A 7,631-nucleotide genomic window follows, 5' to 3' on the forward strand; every position below is an offset into this window, starting at 1 on the left:
CTAAACAAAGAAAGAATATTAAAAGCAGTAAGGGAAAAAGGTCAAGTAGACCTATCAGAATTATACCAGATTTCTCGCCAGACACTATGAAAGCCAGAAGAGCCTGGGTTATACAGACACTAAGGGAACACAAATGCCAACCCAGGTTACTTTACCCAGGAAACCTCTCAATAACCATAGATGGAGAAACCAAGGTATTCCATGACAAAAACAAATTTACATGATATCTTTCCACAAATCAAGCCCTTCAAATGATAATGAAAGGAAAACACCAACAAAAGGAGGGAAACTACTCACTAGAAAAAACAAGAAATTAATCTTCTTTTAACAAACCAAAAAGAAGAGAGGCACTTAAACATAACTTTACCTCTAATAACAAAAATAACAGGAAGTAACAATCACTATTCTTTAATATCTCTTAATATCACTAGACTCAATTCTCCCCCCCCCCAAAAAAAAGACATAGACTAACAGCCTGGATATATAAGAAGGACCAAACATTTTGTTGCATACAGGAAACCCACCTCGGGTACAAAGACAGACACTATCTCAGAGTAAAAGGCTGGAAAACAATTTTCCAAGCAAAGGGTCCCAAGAAACAATCTTGTATAGCCATGGTAATATCCAATAAAATCAACTTTCTACCTAAAGTAACCAAAAAAGATAAGGAAAGACACTTCATACTCATCAAAGGAAAAATCTACCAAGATGAATTCTCAATTCTGAATATATATTCTCCAAATTCAAGGACACCAACATTCATAAATGAAACTTTTGTAAAGCTCAAAGCTCACATTGCACCCCACACAATAATAGTGGGAGACTTCCACACCCTACTGTCATCAATGGACAAATCGGGAAAACACAAACTAAACAGAGAAATAGTGAAACTAACAGAAGTTATGAATCAAATAGATTTAACATATATCTATAGAACATTTTATCCTCAAACAAAAGAATATGGTTTCTCAGCACAGCACAGTACCTTTTCCAAAACTGGCCATATAATCCGTTGCAAAACACACTTCAGCAGATATAAGAAGAAATAATTCCATGCACCCTATCAGATCACCATGGACTAAGGCTGGTCTTTAATAACAACAAATACAACTGAAAGTCCACATACACATGGAAACTGAACAACACTTAACAATAACTTGGTCAAGGAAGAAATAATGAAAGAAATTAAAGACTTTTTAGAATTTAATGTAAACAAAGTATAGCATATCAAAAATTATAGAACACAATGAAAGTAGTGCTAAGAGGAAAACTCATAGCCCCTGAGTGCCTCCAAAAGGAAACTGGAAAGAGCATACACTAGCAGCTTAATAGCACAGCTGAAGGCTAAGAGGAGGAGATGGCAGGAAATAATCAAACTCAGGGTTGAAATCAATCAAGTAAAACCAAAAAGAACTATAGAAAGAATCAACCAAACCAGGAGCTGGCTCTTTGAAAAATATAACAATATAGATAAACGCTTAGCCAAACTAACCACTGGGCAAAGAGACAGTACCCAAATCAGCAAAATCAGAAATGAAAAGGAAGACATGGCAACAGATACCAAGGAAATTCAAAAATTCATCAGATCTGACTACAAAAGCCTATATCCAATGAAAGTGGAAAATCTAGATGAAATGGACAAATTTCTAGACACATACCAGCTACCAAAGTTAAGTCAGGATCAGATAAATGATCTAAACAATCCTATAACCCCTAAAGAAATATAAGTAGTCATTAATAGTCTTCCAAACAAAAAAAGCCCAGGACCAGATGTGTTCAATGCAGAGTTCTATCAGACCTTCAAAGAAGACTTAACACCAATACTCTTCAAAATATTCCACAAAAAGAAACAGAGGGAACACTATCCAACTCAATTTATGAAGCCACAATTACTCTGATACCTAAACCACACAAAGACTCTACAAAGAAAGAGAACTTTAGACCAATTTCACTTATGAATATCGATGCAAACTCAATAAAATTCTTGCGAACTGAATCCAAGGATACATCAAAACCATCATCCACCATGATCAAGTAGGCTTTATCCCAAAGATGCAGAAATTACTCAATAAAATTCTTGCCAACTGAATCCAAGGATACATCAAAACCATCATCCACCATGATCAAGTAGGCTTTATCCCAGGGATGCAGGGATGGTTCAATATATGGAAATTCATTACAAGAAACCCATATAGTGGGTTCTTCTACAGTAACCCTCTATATAAACAAACAAAAAAATGATCATTTCATTAGATGCTGAGAAAGCATTTGACAAAATCCAGCACCTGTTCATGATAAAAGTCTTGGACAGATCAGGAATTCAAGGCCTATATCTAAACATAGTAAATGCAATATACAGGAAGTCAGTAGCCAACATCAAACTAAACTGAGAGAAATTTGAAGCAACCCCACTGAAATCAGGGACTAGACAAGGCTGTCCACTTCCTCCTTACCTGTTCAATATAGTACTTGAAATCCTATCCAGAGAAATTAGACAACAAAAGGAGGTCAAAGGGAGTCAAATTGGAAAAGAAGATCACTATTTGCATATGATATGATTGTATACTTAAGTGATCCCAAAAAATTCCACCAGAGAACTCCTAAACCTGATAATCAATGTGAGCAAAGTGGTTGGATATAAATTTAACTCAAAGAAATCAGTAGCCTTCCTATACTCAAAGGATAAAGAGGCTGAGAAAGAAATTAGGGAAATGTCATCCTTCACAATAGTCACAAATAATATAAAATATTTTGCTCCGGAAGTGAGGTGCCCAGTTTTCTGAGGAACCACCACATTGATTTCCAAAGTGGTTGTACCAATTTGCAACCCCACCAGCAGTGAAGGAGTGTTCCTCTTTCTCCACATCCTTGCCAACACCTGCTGTCTCCTGAGTTTTTGACCTTAGTCATTCTCACAGGTGTAAAGTGAAATCTCAGGGTTGTTTTGATTTGCATTTCCCCAATGACTAATGATGTTGAGCACTTCTTAAGGTGCCTCTTGGCCATCCGCATTTCTTCAGATGAAAATTCTTTGTTTAGATCTGTACCCCATTTTTAATAGGGTTATTTGGTTCCCTGGGGTCTAACATCTTGAGTTCTTTATATATATTGGATATTAGCCCTCTATCAGATATAGGGTTGGTGAATATACTTTCCCAATTTGATGGTTGCCTTTTGTCCTTTTAACAGTGTCCTTTGCCTTACAGAAACTTTGTAATTTTATGAGGTCCCATTTGTTAATTCTTGATCTTAGAGCATAAGCTATTGGTGATCTGTTCAGGAACTTTTCCCCTCTGCCCATATCCTCAAGGGTCTTCCCCAGTTTCTTTTCTATTAGTTTCAGTGTGTCTGGTTTTACATGGAAGTCCTTGATTCACTTGGAGTGAAGTTTAGTACATGGAGATAAGAATGGATCAATTCCGCATTCTTCTGCATGCTGACCTCCAATTAATCCAGCACCATTTGTTGAAAAGGCTATCTTTTTTCCACTGGATTTTTCGGCTCCTATGTCCAAGATCAAGTGACCATAGGTGTGTGGATTCATTTCTGGATCTTCAATTCTATTCCATTGGTTCACTTGTCTGTCACTGTGCCAATACCATGCAGTTTTTAACACTATTGCTCTGTAGTATTGCTTGAAGTCAGGGATACTGATTCCCCCAGCTATACCTCGCCTGGGCATATACCCAAAGGATTCTCCAGCATGCAATAAAGACACATGCTCCATTATGTTCAAAGCAGCCTTATTTATAATAGCCAGAAGCTGGAAAGAACCCAGATGTCCCTCAAAGGAGGAATGGATACAGAAAATGTGGTATATTTACACAATGGAATACTACTCAGCAATTAGAAACAATGAATTCACAAAATTTGTAGGCAAATGGTTTGATCTGGAAAATATCATCCTAAGTGAGGTACCCAATCACAAAAGAATACATATGGAATACAATCTCTGATAAGTGGATATTAATTAGCCCAGAATCCCTGAATACTCAAGGATTAGTATTAACAATCGCTTAACAAATGACTCCAATGAAGAAGTATGGAGAGGGTCCTGATCCTGGAAAGGATTGATCTAGCATTGGAGGAGAATATAAGAACAGAGAAAAATGAGGGAGGTGATTGGAGAATGGATGGAGAGAAGAAGGATTATGGGACATATGGGGAGGGGGGATCCGGGAAAGGGGAAATCATTTGGAATGTAAACCAAGAGTATGGAAAATAAAAATATTTAAAAAAATTAAATAAAATAAAATAGAATACTTTGCTCTGACTCTAACCAAGCAAGTGAAAAATCTGTATGACATGAAGTTCAAGTCTCTAAAGAAAGAAATTGAAAATCTCAGAAGATGGAAAGATCTCCCGTGTTCAATGAATTGGCAGAATTAATATAATTAAAATGGCCATCTTGCCTAAAGCAATCTACAGATTCAATGCAATCCTCATCAAAATTCCAACTCAATTCTTCACAGAGTTAGAGCAATTTCCAAATATATCTGTAATAGCAAAAATCCCAGTATAGCAAAAACTATTCTCAACAATAAAAGAACTGTCAGAATCACCATCCCTGACCTCAAGCTCTACTACAGAGCAATAGTGATAATAACTTTATGTTACTGGTCAGATAGTGGATTTTCAGAAGGAGTTACTCAGAAAGTGGATATCATTTGAAATGTAAATAATGCAAATATCTATTAAAATAATAAAAAGAAAAAGAAAAAGAAAAAGAACTTCCTATTGGCATAAAAAAAGTTTTTTTAAGAATAAAGCTGCTATGAAAATCGTTGAACGAGTGTCTGTGTGGGAGAGTGGAGCATGCTTTGGGAATATTCTCAGGAGTTGTATATCTGTGTCTTGAGGTACATATACTACTAAATTTCTGAAAAGCTGCCAAATATATTTCAAGAGGAGTTGTACAAGTTTTAACTCCCATTACCAATGGTGGAGTGTTCCCCTTGTTCTACATCCCTTCCAGCGTGTGCTGTTGCTTGAGTTTTTGAACTTAACTATTCTTGTGGAGGTATATGGTGGAATCTCAGAGGCATTTTGATTTGCATTTCTTTTATGAATAAGGACATTGAACAGAGAACATTTGATCTGGCACATAATAGTCAAAACACAAAAACAGCAAAATTAAAAATGTTAAAAGCAACAAGGGAAAAAGGCCAGGTAACATACAAAGGAAGACTTAAGAGAATTACAACTGATTTTTCAACAACTTTAAAAGCTAGAAGAGCCTGGACAGATATCTTACAACCTCTGAAAAACAACAGTTGCTAACCTAGACTATTATATATATCCAGCAAAACTCTCAGTCACTATAGATGGAGTAAACAAGATACTTTGAGACAAATAGAAGTTTAAACGATATCTACTGAGGACACAGAAATTAAACCCACATAACTATGGACACTTCTTTTTTGACAAAGAAGCCAAAACCATACCATAGATCAAGGAGAGCATTTTCAACAAATGGTGCTAGCCTAACTTGCTACCTCATATAGAATCCATATTTATTACCCTGTACAGAACTCAACTTCACGTGGGTCAAATATGTATACTATGTAAACTAGATGTACTAGATCTATTAAGAAAGAAAATGTGCAACAGCTTTGAATGCATTGGTACAAGAAAAAATTTCTAAACAGAATACCATTGGCCCAGGCACTAAGGTCAAGAATTAATAAATGAGTCATAATTAAACTGAAAAGCTTTTGTAAAGCAAGGGACATTGTCAATAAGTCAAAATGGCACCATAGAGATTGAGAAAAGATCTTTACCAACTCTTCATGCAATAGAAGGCTAATATCCAAAAATATGTAAAGAACTCAAGAAGTTAGATACAACACTCCATACACGCACACCACAAAAAAACCCCCAAATAACCCAATTTTAATAGCAGCCTTATTTATAATTGCCAGATGCTGGAAAGAACCCAGGTATCCCTCAACAGAAGTGTGGATGCAAAAAATGTGGTATATCTACACAATGGAGTACTATTCAGCCATTAGAAACAATGAATTCATGAAATTCTTTGGCAAATGGATGGAGCTAGAGAACATCATACTAAGTGAGGTAACCCAGACTCAAAAGGTGAATCATGGTATGCACTCACTAATAAGTGGATATTAACCTAGAAAACTGGAATACCCAAAACATAATCCACACATCAAATGAGGTACAAGACGAAAGGAGGAGTGGCCCCTTGTTCTGGAAAGACTCAGTGAAGCAGTATTCGGCAAAACCAGAACAGGGAAGTGGGAAGGGGTAAGTGGGAGGACAGGGGGAGAGAAGGGGGCTTACGGGACTTTCGGGGCGTGGGGGCGCTAGAAAAGGGGAAGTCATTTGAAATGTAAATAAAAAATATATCGAATAAAAAAAATTGGGTACAGAGCTAAACAGAATTCTCAATAGAGGGATCACAACTGGTTAAGAAGTACTTATAAAAATGTTCAATATCATTAGTCCTCAGAGAAATACAAATCAAAACATCCCTAAGGTAATATTTATACCAATCAGAATGGCTAAGGTATAAAACTTAAGGGACAAGTATGTAGAGAAAGGAAAATACTCCTCTACTCTTGGTGGGATTGCAAACTTGTAAAACCACTCTAGAAATCAATATGGCAGTTTCTTAGAAAACTAGAAATAATTCTACCTGAAGACCCAGCTATATCGCTTCTGGGAATATACCCAAATGATGCTTCTTGATACTTCAAGGACATATGTTCCACTATGCTTACAGGAGCCTTCTTTGTAATAGCCAGAAACTGTAAGCAACCCAGATGGCCCTCAACTGAAGAATGGATAGAAAAATAATGAGATACATTTACACAATGAAATAATTTTCAGCTATTAAAAACAAAGACATCATAAATTTTACAGGCAAATGGATGAAATTAGGAAATATTATCCTGAGTGAGGTAACCCAGATCCAAAAGGACATGCATGGGGTGTACTCACTGGTAAGTGAATCTTAGCCAAAATGTTCAAAATACTTATGATATACTGCACAGACCCAAAGAAGTTAAAAAACAAAGGCCTAAGTGAGGATGTTTGAATTCCATTTAGAATAGTCATAGGATGCAAAATGGAGGGAGGGACCTGGATATGAGAAGGGAGTGCAAGGGCAATAGAGGGGGGCAGGATCCAAAATGGGAAGAGACAGGCAAGAGTACCAGAGGGCCAAGAGAATGAATGAAAATATCAAGTGCTATGTACAGAAGCCGGTGGGGGCTGGAGGATTGGGGCATTGTCTAAGAAGTTCCAGAGACCTGGGATGAAGGAGGCTCCCAGTTAAGGCAAGGAACCATAGCCAAAAAGGCCAACAGTGTGAATATGGAACCTGAAGACACCATTTCCAGTTGCCAGAGAGAACCCACAGAGGAGAAATGGGGAGACCAACCAACCTATAAAACATTTGATCAAAAAATGATTCTGTCTAAAAGAAATGCAGGAACAAAAATGGAGCAGAGAAAGAAGGAATGCCAAACCAGTGACTGGCACATGTTGAGACCTACCCCATGGGCAAGCACCCCTCCCTCAATATCAATGATACTGTGCTGTGGTTTTCAGACAGGAGCCTAGCACAGCAGCACTCTGAGTGGCTCTACTCTGGAGCTGACTGAGAC

Source organism: Apodemus sylvaticus, chromosome 2 (genome assembly GCF_947179515.1).
Source record: "Apodemus sylvaticus chromosome 2, mApoSyl1.1, whole genome shotgun sequence".
Taxonomy (NCBI): domain Eukaryota; kingdom Metazoa; phylum Chordata; class Mammalia; order Rodentia; family Muridae; genus Apodemus; species Apodemus sylvaticus.